At 34.3% G+C, this 19,196-nt stretch overlaps 1 pseudogene; it reads left to right on the top strand.

The window, feature by feature from the left end:
* The first annotated feature begins 2,483 nt into the window (after window positions 1–2,483).
* On the top strand, window positions 2,484–18,426 carry LOC110878637 (annotated as a pseudogene).
* The last annotated feature ends 770 nt before the right edge of the window (window positions 18,427–19,196 follow it).

Below are 19,196 nucleotides of genomic sequence, written 5' to 3'. Positions count from 1 at the left end.
CTTTAACAACTCTCATACACCAATGCAAGCATCTGAATAAACAATAAACAATAACAAATCAAAGACAAAATCAAAAGTTACAAAGATATCAAACAAATTAAATGCTCTTCATATTATAACCTTGATCACATTCGGAAGATTGGCCAACGAACTCAAGACTTCAACACCAAATAACAAATCCAGCAAGATCTATCTGAAGAACATTTAGCATCCAAACTTTCAGTTCATGATAAAAAGAAAAAAAATCAATATTAACCATGATGAATAAACAGACATCACCAGGTTTTGTAATTTGCATTGGGATTTCTCCTTTTTACAAACATATCAAAATTAATCTACTCGTAATCACATGGTACACAAATGCAAGCATCTGAATAAACAGTAACAAATCAAAGACAAAATCAAAAGCTACAAACATATCAATCAAATTTCATAGAATCATGATTTATGATTTATTCTAAACACAAACAAACATTACCTCTTCATCAATAAAGTTGAGATCCATTTTATAACCTTGATCACATTCGGAAGCTCAGACAAAGAACCCAAGACTTCAACACCAAATAACAAATCCAGCAAGATCTACTTGAAGAACATTTAGCATCCAAATTTTCAGTTTGTGATAAAAAGAAAAAAAATCAAAAAATATCTATTTTTAAACTACCGTTCGTCTGCATAATATTCAAATCGATATTAACCATGATGAATAAACAGACATCACCAGGTTTTCTAATTTGCATTGGGATTTCTCCTTTTTACAGACATATCAAAATCAATCTACTCGTAATCACATGGTACACCAATGCAAGCATCTGAATAAACAATAACAAATCATGGACAAAATCAAAAGCTACAAACATATCAATCAAATTTCATAGGATCATGATTTATTTTAAAAACAAACAGACATTACCTCTTCATCAATAAAGTTGAGATCCATTTTATAACCTTGATCACATTCGGAAGCTCGGCCAACGAACTCAAGACTTCAGTTTGTGATAAAAAGAAAAAAATAAAAAAATATCTATTTTTAAACTACCATTCAAATCGATAATAAATGCAACGCCTCTGTCGTCTTCATCCTCTTCTCTGTATCCACAGTTTTAGAGATAGAGAGTTGAGAGAGAGTAGCAAGAGAGATTGAAATGAGTTTTTGAAATTATGATCGACTTTGGATTTGGGTTTGAATTTATATTTGAGAGAGAGAATAATTGAAGCTCTGATGACATTAAATGCAAATTACATATCCCTATGAAGTTTTAAATTTCAAATTACCCTCCCATTTTAATGAGCATCAGTGGTTTGAAATTTCAATGAACATCAGCGGTTTCATAATTGAATGTGGGCCAGACCTTTGAAAAAAAAATTGGGGCAGTGGTTTAGATGACAGATCTTTGAATTATGATATCACTATGCTTCCTCTATCGCTGACACCTCATCGCGGATGACATAAGAAAAGCATTGTTGGACATGCTCTCTTGCTGACACATTAACTTTTCTTATGTCACTTGGATTTCTCCTTTTATAGAAAGTATAGATAATAATAATAATAATAATAATAATAATAATAATAATAATAATAATAATAATTAGAACTTAATTGAGAAAAAATCTAAGTCAATATTTAGTATTTTCGATCAACTTTATTTTATATTGTGATACTTAACGTAAAAAATTAATAAACTAATGTATTCTCAATGATATTTTTGTTTTTCTAATTTCATATCACAATATTTTAACTAAAAATATATTATTTTTTCTGGTTTGTATTTATATTACTGAAAAGTATGTCATCTTGAACTAATTTATAAACTTGTTATATTTATAAGGTATGCACATTTATTTTTATCATCTAACTTTTTTTTGGGTTCTTTGAGATTAACAAGCAAAAATGGTATGTAGCAATTTATAGTCCATTTAACTATTAGTATTAAGCCAATTTAACTTAACCTGTTTAAAAGTTTTAAACATTTTTAATTATTAATATTTGAACATAATTAAATTTTATGATTTGACTCAAACTGATTTTTTAATCTTTAGCTTCAGATAACAGACCTAAAAAATGTTTTTACATTGTATTTTCATACAACAAAAATTAATTTTTAACGTTACCCCTATAATTTTGCTCTAGATTTGCGACTAAATTACGTTATTAAATCAATCCAAATTTTTTAACTTTAAAATCATTATTTAAATTTAATAAAAGTTAACTTTAGTCATTTATCATAGACTCGAGCTACCCCAGGTTGCAACTTTTGGTTAATCGTGAAAACAATTTGTCATTAATATTTGTACACTCCTTCAGTGAGCAGCTTGCATGTTTTGGTCAATCGTTAAAGCAATTTGTAACTTACGCATTAAAACTTGTACATTCCTTTATGTTCGTAACCGTAACACTCAATACAGTGACCAGAATCGGCAACCCCTCAACCTCTAAGATGATGCCACGTGTACTTTTTGTAACAGAATATGGTTCTTCTTCCTCCCGCCCCCAAATCATGAGAAAGTTTATGAAAATCTCATTTCACCCCAAAATCTAACCTCCGTTTCTCTCTCTATATCCATCGATAATCTCGTTCTTATTCTTCCAGACGATCGCCTAACAAGATCGTCGTTTCAAAATATCTGCATTCAGGTTATTATATTCAGTTTTGTTCGATTCAAACTTCATTCTTTTTCTTATAATCTGTTATAAATTGCTAGATATCTAGCTGAAATCATCAATTTATACGTAATATTTAGGTTTCTAGCTGTGTTTTTCAATTCGTAATGAGGATTTTGGATTAGGTTTTGCTGAATGTTAACTAGATTTTGAATGATTTCGCGCCGTTACATGTATTTGATTGTTAAAACCTAAATATCGAGTTGAATTCGTCAATATCTTCGCAATTCTCAGGAATTTAGCTTTGTTTTTGAATTCGTTATGGAGAATTTGGATTAGGTTTTGTTGAATGTAAACAGAGCATGAAACTTGAATGATTTCGCACCGTTTTTGTACATGCATTTGATCGTTAAAACCTAAAATCGGATTATGTGTTTCGTTATGTACAATCGAAGTTTTGTTTGAACGGTGAGTTTCGGTGTGTTCCGCACGTTTCTCGCAGCTTCGATTGAGACTCTTTTATTTCTCGTCGATTTGTGAATTTGATCGTGAAAATGTGAACGCAGGGGATTTGTATAATCGGATTATGTTTCTGAATTAATGAACTGTACATGCTTATCGCAGGATATGAGTTCAGATTAGTTGTTGCATTATCTTCTAGTGGAACTCGTCTTCTCTCCTCTCTTCATCACGAAACCTAATTTCAGGTAATTAGTCTTGTTATCTGCAATCAAATATGTTTTGATTTTCATGTTTACTACATTTCAAATGTGTTGATGAGGTTTTGTAATGTGTACTATATATAGAGTAAGAACATTTGATTTACGTGTATCTAGATCACAGTCTTCATTTAAAAACTTCAGGATAAGTTAAGTGAGAATGAACATCTTAAGATTTATAAGCTAGGGTGTAACTATATTAGATTAAAGGTGCAAGTGTGTGTTTGTGACTTGTGTGTGTGTGTTACTGTTAGGGTGATTTCAGCTATCATTTGATTGGATTGCTAGTTTTGATTTGAATTTATTTTTCAGTTTGACCAAATTTTGCATAATCCGTAACAAGTCCATTAGTAAAGGAATCACATAACATTTTGTAGCGAGAGTCGGGTTTGTGTAATGTAGTTTTTGTCCGTAAACCGTTAGAAACGATCAAACCGTTTAAACCAAAGCAAGTCGGCATGTTGTTTAGGCTTCGGTTCTAATTGTTTAACGGCCTAGCGAACAATTTAGAGCTTGGACCCAGCCATTTAACCTTTTTATTTATTTTTATTTTTGAAATATGTTGTTTTATATGTAATATAGTTATCAACAATCCTGGAATTCCAACTTTGATTAGATAGTTATAAACTTATAATGCATATGTTTGTGTAAGTTTTAGTTTGAAACTATTCCAACTAAAATTGATTAAACCTAGCTGTTTGGATGTGTGACTTAGGAAAAGAGTATGAAGAAGTAAAAGGAGGAGAAAGATGGAAGAAGGCAGCGTGGGAAAGACAATAGGAAAGTCAACATCTTCGTCTTCCCACGGGACCGAGGGACTACAAGGGCTGACAAGGAGACCTTCCCGAAGCGCTGCCACTACCACCTTCTCCTTGGAGGTCTTTGATAACGAGGTTGTCCCCTCGTCCCTCCAACAGATTGCCCCCATTCTTCGTGTTGCAGCCGAAATCCAAAATGACCGACCTCGTGTTGCTTATCTTTGTAATTCCTTTCCTCACCTCTTTCCTTTTAATGCTTGGATTCATTCGCTTAAGTTCTAGTTATAACTACATCCTTATTTCTTGGTGAAGTAATTAAACTGTTTTGTTTTTATTTTATGTTGTGTATTGAAAAAAAAGGTCGGTTCTATGCATTTGAGAAAGCACATAGGTTGGATCAAAGCTCCAATGGTCGTGGTGTTCGGCAATTTAAGACCGCTCTACTTCAACGCCTAGATAGGGTATACTATTCTCTTTCTCAAGTTCTTTGTTGGTTGTTAATTAAAATGTTCTTTTACTTGCTTTTTAGTTTTTGATAACCAAATTTGAGACTTACAAACACCAAAATATCACACAAAAGGGGCTAATACAAATTATACAAAGGTCTATAGCCAATGCTACACCATGACTGGTACACAGACCGAATCTAGAACGCCTACCCCACCTATCTAGACCATATGGTGTAGTACCAAGTATAGCCTGAGCACTCAACTCTGAACAATGATACAACATCGAGTAAGGGCCTCGGACCTGACAAATCAAACATTAACCATCGTTACTTAGACTTATGGACAATGTGTCATGTTTTGATACGATGGATAACACTTCAGACTTCACTAATATGTCCGACAAATAAACATATCATTACCTAAATCAACATAATAGATGAATACACAACAAATAAACATATCATTACCTAAATCAACATAATAGATGAATACACAACCAAAGAAGACCGATAAAGTCTCAACAAACATGCTTAGTGTTAACCTATTTTATTAAACAAAGCTCTTATCTTTAAATCTTAGTATGAACAATAACATAATATTGATGTGGTGTGATGATAACATTAGCTAACATCAATTGAATTCACTTTCTAGCTTTTCTTTGTAAAAAAAAATTATAGATTATAATTTTTAACTATCAAAGAGACCCATTGTAATTTTAAAGAGACAGAGGTATTATCACTTTTATTAATAAGAAATTCTAGTTCTATGATATAATACTCAATGAAAATGATACTTTATTTTAATTATATTTTTATTTTTTTGGTTATGAAATTTACCTTTATCTTAACTGTATGCGTTAACATAAAAATATTTAAGAAAAAATTAGGTTTATGCATAGTTCAAACTTACCTCAAAATTCATATTATGGATCATTCCATTGCCGCAATACGCAAATATGAATCATGATGGAAACATAAGTATCCAATTGGGGATTAGGGCTCATAAGTCTTTCGACTAATTCTGGAATTAAATCTTGCAATATATGACTAGTAATCAACTCATGGAAAAGGATTTGTCTTCCTAAGTTTTGGTGTAAATTGCATCGTTCACTTCTAAATTTTTGATATATCCAATAACGAATGCCTTGATTTTGGGAATGTTCGTCATCAGGACGATGCCCCCAGTGTGGCCGCTCGTGTTAAGAAGACTGATGCGCGGGAAATTGAGAGTTTCTACAAACAGTATTATGAAAACTATGTCAAGGCACTCGATCAGGGAGAAAAGGCAGACAGGTAATTAGAAAAGAAAAAAGAAAGATTGTACAGAAATCATAACATTGACTCACATCTTCTACTTATTGTTTTTGTTACCAGAGCCCAACTGGGAAAAGCTTACCAGGTGGCTGGAGTGCTTTTTGAAGTCCTCTGCGCTGTTAACAAGTCTGAAAAGGCTGAAGAAGTTCCTGCTGATGTGAGCTCCTGCCTTTTTATAAAACTGGTTATTTTATGGTGTTATTCATTACTCAATGTACGCGTAGATCATTGCATCAGCAAGAGAGGTTGAAGCAAACCAGGTGTTATATGCTCCCTACAACATTCTGCCTCTTGATTCTGCAGGAGAATCACAATGCATCATGCAGTTTGAAGAGGTACCCCACCTTGTATTGTTTTATTTACTTTGATTTTCATGGGGAATTGAAGTTTGTACTTTTTTAATTATCCATATTTGTGAAACCGCAGATTAAGGCAGCAGTGTCTGCTCTCCGGAACACGCGTGGCTTAAATTGGCCTCCCTCTGTTGATCAGCAACAGCAGAAGTCAGGAGAACTGGATCTTCTTGACTGGCTAAAGGCAATGTTTGGGTTTCAGGCATGTATTGTTTCAAGTAGGGGTATTCAGAATTCGTTTCGAATTCGAAAAATTCAAAATTCGATTATTAAGAATTGGTTTCGATTATCAAGAATTTGAATTCGATTCAATTCGAGTCCAGTAAATCGAATACGAATTTGTAATTTTAAATTCGATTCGAAATTCGAATTAAAACTATACATATTTTATTCAATATTTTTATATATAATACATATATAACTTTTATTGGGCTATAGCATAAATAAATAAATCTATAAATTTAATTTAAATATAAAAATAGACCGTTACCAAATCCATTATAAAACCCATAACTTAAATGAATTCATTACATATTCTAACTGAATTTGAATCAAAACGAATTTATTTGAATTCGATTCGAATTTTTAATTGAATTAGAATCGAATACGAATTGAGATTTTAATTCGAATACGAATTCGAATTGAATTGGCTGGTTCTTAATCAAATACGAATTCAAGCAAAAAATAAATTATTCAAAAAATTCGATTCGACCAATTCGATATCCGATTCGATGAACACCCCTAGTTTCAAGATTAATTATTTTATTAGAAAACCTGCTTAGTTGTTTGTCATATTTCATATTTTACTTCATGTTTGATCTTTTCCAGAAAGACAATGTTAGGAACCAGAGGGAGCATTTGATTTTGCAACTTGCCCAGCCTCATGCAAGGCTGGTGCCTAAGCCTGAGCCGAGTAACAAGGCATGCACCTCATGTAAAACCTACTTCTATCCATTTTGAGAGAAACTTCTTGACTCTAGCACTTGTTTATGTATTTACTATGATATTATATTGCTTAAGTTTCCATCCAACACCCCTAATTCAGGTCACTTTGTAACTTTTACGTAGTTGGTGAGGTCATGGGCCGTGGTGCCCATATGCATTAACTATGTTCTTATTCCATGTTTATGAACTATCGTCACATTTTAGTCATCTTAAATTCTTCCTCTATATATCTATTTAGCATAAAGGTATACGTTTGACAATATAACTTCTAAAGTCACTGTGATGCAGCTTGATGATCGAGCTATTGATGTAGTTATGAACAAGCTCTTCAAAAATTACAAAACCTGGTGCAAGTTCTTGGAAAGAAAGCACAGCTTAAGGTAAGCTGTACTATGCAGTGATGTTTTCAATTTATTTTTTTCATGGTATTGATGCATCAAGTTTTTTCTTTTCTATGCTTTATAGGCTAAATAGTTTTTATTCTTTGCAGGCTGCCTCAAGGAAGTGAAGAAGGGAAACAGAGGAAACTACTCTACATGGGCCTCTATCTTCTTATCTGGGGTGAGGCTGCTAATGTACGCTTTTTACCTGAGTGTTTGTGTTACATCTTTCACAATGTAAGTTTCCCATCTATATTACAATTCTAAAGTGATATCTGATCATGACTATCATCCTTGAAACTGAATATTGCTATACATGTCATGACCCACTCATGCTGACGTTAGATGGCATACGAACTCCATGGCTTGCTGGCTGGAAATGTGAGCATTGTGACCGGAGAAAATATAAAGCCTTCTTATGGTGGGGACGATGAAGCCTTCCTTCGCAAAGTTATAACTCCAATATATCGAGTCATAGACAAGGTACTCCTGCTGCAACCCCAACTAAATATAGTCAAACACAATTTCTTGCTTTTGTAGGAATGAGTGTAATAGTGCTTTATGTAATGATCAAGGAAACAAAGAGAAGCAAAAATGGAAAGGCTCCTCACTCTGCTTGGTGCAATTATGATGATCTTAATGAGTATTTCTGGTAATGTCTTGAAACAATTAGCAAGAAAAAAATATGGTCACAACTCTCAAACATCCAATATGTTTTCTGAACAATATTTTTCTTTGTTATCATAGGTCAGCAGATTGTTTTGCTCTGGGTTGGCCTATGCGTGATGATGGCGATTTTTTTAGATCAACACGTGACATGGCGCAGGTTCTCCTCTTCTGTATATAATTGCTGGTGGTAATACTTGAGGATTTTGTTACTGAAGTCATACGCATGTGATGACAGGGGAAACAGTCATCTAATAAGGCTGGGAGCCTTGGAAAATCATATTTTGTTGAGACGAGATCATTTTGGCATACATTTCGAAGTTTTGACCGTTTGTGGACATTTTTATTATTAGCTCTTCAGGTAAGAAGCAGATAAGCATACAATATCTCTCTTCTGAAATTGACATTTTGTGGAACTGAATCACTGATATTGTACTGTTCAACTGCAGATTATGGTTATCCTTGCATGGAATGATGTTCCAATATCAAATATTTTTGATAAGGAGGTGTTATACAAACTATCCAGTATTTTCATTACAGCAGCATTTCTCCGAGTCTTACAAAGTATGATCTTTTGTTTTTGTTCTTATTTTTGTATATATTGGTTTTCTATATGCTGGTAGTTTGAAGAATCAAATTAACTTTGTAGAAAAAATACTTCAAGTTGCTGGTAATGCAGGATATTCACGTATTCATAATTATCTTATGTTTGGTTATAGGTTTATTGGACATGATTCTGAACTTCCCTGGATATCATAGATGGAAGTTCACAGATGTATTTAGGAGCATTCTGAAAATCATTGTTAGCCTTGCATGGTCCATTGCTCTTCCACTATGTTATATACACCAAAATGACAACATCTCATTGCCCTTTGGGAAAGTAGAAGATATTCTTTCTTCCCTTAACCAATTTGAGAGAATTCCATCTTTATATCTCATGGCTGTGGCACTGTATTTGCTTCCGAATTTACTTTCAGCAGCGCTTTTCATTTTCCCTATGCTTCGACGTTGGATTGAAAACTCTGACTGGCTTATTGTAAGATTTCTTCTATGGTGGTCACAGGTACTAACTTTTTCCTATTATCCCTTTTCTTAAAGTTCCAACTTCCAATGCACACTCTTTTTTTACTAGTAACTTATGTTGCCATGATACCTACGTGAAAAGGCCAGCATGTATATACCTGGCATGACAGTGCCATATGACCTGATCTTGGTCTTCAACTACTATCAAACATAGCACTGTCTTGAACTTCTAGCTTTCCAGTTGTCAATATTGTTGGTGCATTTAGAAAAAAAGTTTTTTCAAGATAACGAGCCCTGCTCATGTACTACATATGATGATGCGTATCACTTCTGAAGTCATAAACTCATACTTCTACCCGAGATATCAAAGTGGCATCCTTTTTCAAAAAAAAAAAAAAAATAATAATAATAAAATAAAATAAAATAAAATAAAGTAAAAAATAAAATAATGTTACTGTACCTTTCATGTGACAGTCTTTTTTCTTCCTCTTGTTTTCCTCATTTCATGATGTGTAGTAAACTTGCTTGTTTAGGATAGTTCAAAGTATTTTTTTCATATATTGTGTACATATATTTGCTATGTTCTAATCCATATATGTATTACCTAAGTAACTGCAAAAGATATTTGGTCCATCCTTTTTTGTTTTTTACAATAATTAAAGATTTCCTTTTGTTGCTATAGAAAGTTTCATTTCATTGTTCAGCCAGTTACTAAAAGTAAATTTCAACCATCTGATAATTGATAATCGTAGATAATTAGCTCATGATATCAGAAATACATCTAATATGCACATATTACAAATACTCAAAAAGCTGTAAATTAGCTTTCCACTTTCCAGTGTCTCAAACACGTTATTTGGTGTTTACTCCGATGCTGTAATGATTCTTGATTTTCTAATAGATTGTATGGTTCAAGGAGCCTCTTTTCTATAGCATATCTGTTAAATGCAGTGTGAATATGTAATAATATATGAAGGTGGAAGTCTGGCAGGCATGCTATGCTATTATAAGAGCATTCTATGTTTCTCTGTCAATTTTTTTTTTTAGAAAAAGCTGATTTTTTAATAAGACAATTGGTTTATGTAGTTTATCTAGGACTCAATTGTGATTGTGCATACACATGTGTAGATTGGTAAAACAGAAATAATGATTTATACTCTTCAAAATGCTGTTGTATTTTATTGCCTCCAATGCGCTCTAAATTATAATGTAATCTAGTTAAGAAGCCTTACTCATTGCCTGAAGTATGCTACATGGATCCTTTTCTTTCGGTTGGTCTGATCTAAAGCAGCATAGTTTTCTAATCTGAAAACAACCATAAACACTTTAGTTTTTCTGTCCTAGTTGGTTTGGGTTTTGCGACAGTCAAAATTGCCAAGATACTCGTATTATGTTCTTAAGATGGAAGACTTGGTAGTCACTGCTGTACATTTTTTAGTATATTTGGGCAACTTTCAGTAGCATCCCTCCATCTGGCTTGTGATTTCAATCCTTAAGTATTTTTTTGTGACCCGTTAGAAAACGGAACTGGCACACACACACATGTATGATGTATGTATGTGTAAAGAGAGAGAGAGAGCGTACACCATATATATAAAGAGAGAGGGAAGGACAATATTCTTTTCCAGTTCTATAGAGCATAACCTTTATTCTGAATTATATGGTTCTCTGCAGCCCAGAATTTATGTTGGGAGAGGAATGCATGAAAGTCAATTTTCCCTTCTAAAGTATGTTCAGTCATTGTTTTCACTGCATTTCATTTCGTAGACACTTATCTGAAATTTACTGCTACATCTTTTTGTCAATATCAGGTATACTTTCTTTTGGGTGCTTCTTCTCTGTTCAAAGTTTGCTTTCAGCTATTTTGTTCAGGTGTTTTCTCGTTCTCATTTATATTCCTTTAGCGGGAAATCAATGGAATAATGGATTCTGTTACATTTAAATTTTCTGCTTCACAGATAAAACCTTTAATCGCGCCAACAAAAGATATCATGAAAATCAAACGCGTACAGTATGCATGGCATGAATTCTTCCCAGATGGTTAGTGATTATCTAAAGATATATCTTTCGTTTTTTGCTATAAATTTTAATAATTTGCATAAAATATGCAGCTAAGAACAACTATGGAGCTGTTGCTGCACTCTGGCTACCTGTTATTTTGGTGTGTGTTTACCTTATTATTTCTTTGCTAAATTTCAATAGTTAAAGCTTTCTTGTTTCTGTTCCTGTTCATTTTCCTTTTCTTACTTGTCATTGCTGACTTGCTGTTGCTGTAATATTTTCATCTTTGATCATCCACTGGGATGATGAGCTCCATATTTATTTCTCAGGTTTACTTTATGGATGCTCAAATATGGTATGCTATATTTTCAACTCTGTGCGGTGGTATTATTGGAGCCTTTGATCGTTTGGGAGAGGTACTCAGATATTCTCTCCTTAAATATCCAATTTTGTTTCTTTGTTATGAAGCCATGCATTGCATAGCATAGCATAATGTCTTTATGTTAAATCTTAATTAGCTGAAAAAGGCGGAAAGAACAAATAATGGAATATTTTTTCTGCTTCAAATTAACATTGATCCCATAAACCGTCTTGGTTGTTTAGAGTGTTGACATCCCTTTCTATTGTGACAGATACGAACGTTGGGTATGCTAAGGTCCCGCTTCCAGTCTATACCTGGTGCATTCAGTGCGTGTTTGTTGCCATCTGAGAAGGCTAAGAGAAAGGGATTTTCCCTGTCTAAGGGATTCTCAGAGGTATTTGAAGTTATCTCAAGTGTATCATTGATTTTCAAGGAATTATTTATAGGAATGTTTTTTTTTTTTTTTATATCATACGAATAGGTTACACCAAACAGGAGAACCGAAGCAGCAAAATTTGCTCAGTTGTGGAATGAAGTTGTATGTAGTTTCCGTGAAGAAGATTTCATAAGTGACAGGAAAGGCTGATCAACAAGCGTTTTGTTTTCTTTACCATCTCTTAGTTTTTGTCCAAAAATTTCAAACTTAGCTACGAATTTACCTACTGCAGGGAGATGGACTTGATGTTAGTTCCGTATTCTTCAGATCCTAGCCTTAACCTGATTCAGTGGCCACCATTTTTGCTTGCTAGCAAGGTTAGTTTTGCTTCCAACATACTCTTACCCTATCTAGGCGACACATCATTTTCTGACTGTTACTGTTCTTTTTCAGGTTCCAATTGCACTTGACATGGCAGTTCAATTTCGATCCAAGGATACTGATCTTTGGAAGCGTATATGTGCTGATGAATATATGAAGTGTGCTGTCATTGAATGCTATGAGTCTTTCAAACTTGTCCTGAATGCTTTAGTTGTTGGACATACTGAGAAAAGGTTGTTTAAGCTCCTTTTGTGAAATCTTTTAAAATTTCTTCACCTTTCCTGTTTTTACCCCAAAAAGTTGATTAAGCTATAATGAGGTTAAACTCGATACAAGTTTATCTCATAGAAATTGCAACATCTATAACTGTATTTATCTCTGTTTTAGATATTTAAAAACATGTCTTAATATCTGTCATTGCATCTTGGATTTTTGCTATTATGACAGGATAATTGGTACTATAATTAAGGAAGTTGAAAGCCACATTTCCAAAAACACATTCCTTACAAATTTCAGAATGGGCTATCTACCTACTCTACGCAACCAATTTGTGAAATTGGTGGAGATTCTAGTGAGTTCATAAGCAGAAGTTAGTGCTCATTACTAGCTTAGTTCTGATCATATTAACATGTAAAAACTTTCAATGTTGCAGAAAGAGGGTGATGAATCTAAGCACAACACTGTGGTTTTGTTGCTTCAGGATATGCTAGAAGTAGTTACTCGTGACATGATGATCAATGAAATTCGGTTTGTGATTTCAGCATTCTGTAGCTTGCAGTGATCGAAATGACTAATAATACATATACCACCATCATCTATGAAATATTTCAATAACCTTTTTTGGTACATTCTACATACAGAATACTGATCTTGTACATGTTTGTTTCAGTGAGTTGGTAGAACTAGGACATGGTAGCAAGGATTCAGGAACACAGCTTTTTGAGAAAGCAACTGACTCAAGACCTTCTATTAAATTTCCTCCTCCGGTTACTGCTCAGTGGGAAGAACAGGTTATGCATATAGTTCTAGTGCATGGATTGTGTACAAAATGTGTATTACAAATGGATTGGTCATAACTGAATTGTTATCTTTACAGATAAAGCGCCTGTATCTTCTACTCACAGTAAATGAATCTGCCATGGATGTGCCTAAAAATCTTGAAGCACGGCGAAGGATCACATTCTTCACAAATTCATTGTTCATGGATATGCCACGTGCACCTCAAGTCCGTAAAATGCTATCATTCAGGTACAATAAATTTGCAAAAAGTTAAATATATTTTTACTGAAGATCTTGACGATACAGTTTGGACATAATTTACTACAATGTGTATTGTGATTTTGGCTGACAAGTGATTTGTTTTTCTTATTACGCCTCTGGATTTTTTTGCACATAGAGGGCAGTCGGACCTTTAAGCCACTGGCAAATCTAACCATATGAATGTTATCTTAATGCTGCAGTTTTTAAGGGGATAAAGGATTAATGTACATACAATAGACATACAATTTTTTCTTATGTTAGCATAATATAGTCATAATTAATTGGAATTGCAGTGTCATGACCCCCTACTATAGTGAAGAAACTGTTTATTCAAAGAGTGACCTCGACATGGAAAATGAAGATGGTATATCTATCAAATACTACCTGCGAAAGATTTTCCCAGGTTCTAATAATCTAAATGTCACCTCTTTAATATGTACAACATCTTACGTATGCATATATGTTTGTGCGCTTACCTGTAATTGGAAATATTGCTTTCTCAGATGAATGGGAGAACTTCATGGAACGCATCAACTGCAAAGAAGACGTTGATATTTTTGAAAATGATGAAAACATATTACAGCTCCGTCATTGGGTCTCCTTAAGAGGACAGACACTCTGCAGAACTGGTGATTCTATACTAATTTATCATCCAATAATTCACTTACTTTATTTCAATCCTAATAGATGTTGTCTTTCCAGTTAGAGGGATGATGTACTATAGAAGGGCATTGAAGCTTCAGGCGTTTCTTGACATGGCCACTGAAAAAGGTAAAGGACAAATCCTTAAGTATCGGCAATATCCTAATGGGTTTTTAAGTTGAGGAAACAGTATATAACTTTCTAAAGATAATATTCTGGCTTAATTCTTTATATGCAAACCATGCAGAAATATTGGAAGGTTATAAAGCTGTTACCATTCCATCAGAGGAGGACAAGAAAAACCAGAAATCCTTGTATGCTCGACTAGAGGCCGTGGCTGATTTGAAATTTACTTATGTTGCGACATGTCAAAATTATGGAAACCAAAAGCGTAGCGGTGATCGTCGTGCAACGGACATTCTAAATCTGATGGTTAAGTAAGTATTTCATGTAAAGATAGAGATGTTCTCACATATTTTCGTGATTTAACAATATAGCCGTCTCCCTCAATTGTTTGTGTACAGCAATCCAGGTCTTCGCGTGGCCTATATTGATGAAGTTGAAGAAAGAGAAGGAGCAAAATCACACAAGGCCTACTATTCTGTCTTAATTAAAGCTGCAGATAATCTTGATCAGGTAGTCAACCGTGTTATTTTACCTAAAAAATTCATGATTTCCATTTGATCTTTCTCTACTAGACCAGAACATGATACTGGATTGAAGTGCTGACTGCATCTTGTTCTCGTTGAAAGGAAATTTACAGGATAAAGTTACCTGGCTCGGCAAAAATAGGAGAAGGGAAGCCCGAGAATCAAAACCATGCCATAGTATTCACAAGAGGGGAAGCTCTTCAGACTATTGACATGAACCAGGTATATCCCTATTAGTTATTCTTTTCACTTCAATTCAACAAATTATATTTTTATTGTTTTTGATGTCAATATTGCAGGACAATTACTTGGAAGAAGCTTTCAAAATGCGTAACCTTCTTGAAGAATTTAATGAGGATCATGGAGTGAGACAACCAACTATTTTGGGTGTACGTGAACACATCTTTACAGGAAGGTTCAGTATTTAAACTGGCTTTACATTTCTGTTGGGGCTTGAACATAGACTTATATCTGGTATCATATTTTTGCTGCAGTGTTTCTTCTTTGGCATGGTTCATGTCAAATCAGGAAACTAGCTTTGTTACCATCGGTCAACGTGTACTTGCAAGGCCACTGAGGTACGTCATTTCTTTGAAACCTCATTAAAAGTAAACATATTACTTTTTATGATGCATTTTCTTGCTCATACTTAGGGCTCATTGTTTTGAAAAAAAGGTACAAGATTTATGCTCTAATAGATTCAGAAACAAGGGAACATATAACCAGGACGTCTAGTACTGTGATTGGCCTAGGGTAGTACTTTGAAGTAACCTAAGCCAGTACATAATATCTATCATCTTTTACATATCAATTATATTTACATGATCTTTCCTGAACGAGAAAATTATGCTCTTGTTCTTCTGATGCTGATAAAAGACATAAGAAGCTGCTATTTTGAACTACTTGTACATTCTTTCAGGGTTCGATTTCACTACGGGCATCCGGATGTCTTTGATCGAATTTTCCACATCACACGAGGAGGTATTAGCAAAGCTTCAAAAGGCATTAACCTAAGCGAGGACATCTTTGCAGGTGTATATATTATCTTTGATGAACTTTCTATGGCTTATTCATTAGATATTCAACAACTGTATTGAGACTCATTGTGATATAGGGTTCAACTCAACACTGAGACGTGGTAACATAACTCACCATGAATACATACAAGTTGGTAAGGGAAGAGACGTTGGCCTCAACCAAATCTCACTCTTCGAAGCTAAAGTGGCATGCGGTAACGGGGAGCAAACTCTAAGCCGGGATATCTACAGATTAGGCCACCGCTTTGATTTTTTCCGGATGCTATCATGTTACTACACGACTACCGGCTTCTATGTTAGCTCCATGGTAAGCTTTTTAGCTTGATATGTTATGTAGGTTTAAAACAATCTACCACCCATCATAACTATATGGATTGATAGCCAAGTACAAAATCTTTTTCCTCCTTCCCAACTTGTTCAATATGTGCCATGTTGTACCAAATTATATTCTCATTTTTTTATTTTAGAAGTGAACTCAGCGCTAAATATACTTGTTTTAGAAATTAAAATAGCCAACTAAAAGTATGGTTAGCAAATATTTAAATGTTGGGTTGGGGCTGACACGGGTTTTGTGTTGATAATACCATCCAGCTGGTGGTCCTTACGGTGTATGCATACTTGTATGGAAGACTGTACCTGTCTCTGAGTGGATTAGAGAAAGCAATAATGAAATCAGCAAGAATAAGGGGAGATACTGCTCTGAAAGCAGTGATGGCTTCTCAGTCTGTAGTTCAATTGGGTCTTTTAATGGCTTTGCCAATGGTCATGGAGATTGGACTAGAACGAGGTTTCAGAACAGCCATGGGTGACTTGATCATCATGCAGCTCCAGTTAGCAGCTGTTTTCTTTACATTCTCTCTTGGTACAAAGCTACACTATTTTGGACGCACTATTTTGCATGGTGGGGCCAAGTACAGAGCCACAGGGCGTGGTTTTGTTGTGAGACACGAGAAGTTTGCTGAAAACTACAGAATGTATTCAAGGAGCCATTTCACCAAAGCCATGGAGTTGTTCATTTTGCTAGTGGTTTATCAAGCATATGGGTCGGCAGCTACCAGCAGTACTGCCTACTTTTTTCTAACTGTTTCCATGTGGTTTCTGGTAGTGTCGTGGTTATTTGCGCCTTTCCTTTTCAACCCTTCAGGGTTTGAATGGCAGAAAATAGTGGAAGACTGGGAAGATTGGTCAACATGGATCAGCAACCGTGGTGGTATTGGTGTTCCGGCTAACAAGAGCTGGGAGTCCTGGTGGGAGGAGGAACACGAGCACCTCCAGTTCACCGGCCCTGTTGGACGTGTAATGGAACTAGTTCTTTCTCTCAGATTCTTCGTCTACCAGTACGGGATTGTTTATCAGCTTAGAGTCAGCCAAAATGATAAAAGCATAATGGTACGTATTTCGACTCTTTTACTTATCAACGGATTACTTTGGGTTGTGTTTTAGCTCAAACGGGTCAAAAACATCTATTCATAATGCCATTTAAAGATTTTGATTATTATTGTAATAATGTTCTCTTCTATATTTATAATCATCTCATTGTTATTTTTTAAACGTGGAAAAAAGTGTTTGTGGGTCAGCACAAAATTGTTTTGACCAACTTGCGTATGATGCCACCTGTACTCCAAAATATATTTTTCCATCTAATCAATTATGAGAGTTTTCTGTTGGAATGATTGCAGATCTACGGTCTATCTTGGCTCGTAATTCTTGCTGTTATAGTCATTTTGAAGGTCTGTTACGAAACCAAATTCTTGCCATACTGCTTCTTTTACCCTTCTATCATATCATACCAAGTGATTTCATGTATTTGCAGATAGTATCCATGGGCCGGAAGAAGTTCAGTGCTGATTTCCAGCTAATGTTCCGACTGCTTAAGCTGTTCCTCTTTATTGGATTTGTCGTCACGCTTGTGATTCTTTTCCAGTTCCTTGGACTTACTGTCGGGGACATCTTTGCAAGCTTACTTGCATTCATGCCAACTGGATGGGCTATCTTGCAGGTACACATATATGCACGGTTTTTGTAATCATATTAATTTATTACAGTAGTAGTTTAACAAATGAAATGATGATGAATGCAGATAGCACAAGCATGCAGATCAATAGTTAAGGCACTGGGAATGTGGGGTTCAGTGAAAGCACTGGGGAGAGGATACGAGTACATAATGGGCGTGATGATTTTCACTCCGGTTGCCATACTTGCATGGTTCCCGATGGTATACGACTTCCAAACTAGACTTCTTTTCAACCAGGCTTTTAGCAGAGGGCTACAGATCCAACGTATTCTAGCCGGTGGTAAGAAAAACAAGTAGGCAAGTAAATGTAGAATATCAGAGTAGATTAATCAATCATTTGTTGTTAAACTGTAGCAATCATCAATAGCATAAATTTCTTAATTGGTTAATATGTGTTTCAATCCTTAACTTGTCCATGTTGTTGGAAGTAGATTTCTTGTTCACCGCACTGTGATACCAACAGCTTGTTTACAGTGGTGGATCCTATTTTTTTTTTATGAGGGTGGAATTTTTTTGGGATCGATTGTGTTACACTATATAATAAAGTTTCCGGCCTACTTTGGGTCAGGTAGGATTGTGTCACATAAGACACATAATGACAAAACAATCAAAAGTTTAATGAAAAAAGTAATCATTAAATAAATTGAAAATTTGATCAACTAAATAAATAAAAAAAGTCATCAAATATCTCTAGAAGAAGGTGCAAGAATTCAAGTATGCAACAAACAAATCAAAATAAACAAATAAATTAAGAATCAGGATTCAAGATAACAGAATAGAAGTGGAACTTGTGATAATTTTGCAGCGTTTTGGCACTTTTGGTTTAGTCAGTTTAACCCTTTCAGCCTAAAAATGAATATTTTAACATATCAGACCCCGGGGTTGCATTTTATAACGGTTTTGGCCCCTGACACTAACTTTGTTACTTTTTTGTAGTTAAGTGTAAGGGTAATTAGGTCATTATATACCTTAGGGGTTGTTTTTGATAATTACAAAGTTCTTTTAATATTTAAGAGATTATTAATAATGCAATTAATCAAGTTTTTTTTTTTATTATTTCATTATTTTCACGGTCATTATTTAATAAAATATGTTTTATATATATGAATAAATATGTTTTTTCATTAAGCGTTTGTTTTTTATAAACATCCCTTTTAAAATCATGTGTTTTTAACCTTTTTTAAACCGTATATCGTTTGTAAAATTATTTCTTTTTAAACCGTTTGTTTATTAAAATCGTTTTTTTAAGTTGTTTGTCTTTTAAAG

Source organism: Helianthus annuus, chromosome 9 (genome assembly GCF_002127325.2).
Source record: "Helianthus annuus cultivar XRQ/B chromosome 9, HanXRQr2.0-SUNRISE, whole genome shotgun sequence".
NCBI lineage: Eukaryota > Viridiplantae > Streptophyta > Magnoliopsida > Asterales > Asteraceae > Helianthus > Helianthus annuus.
Note: the sequence above shows the minus strand (reverse complement) of the source record. Positions and strands in the feature narration are given on the sequence as shown.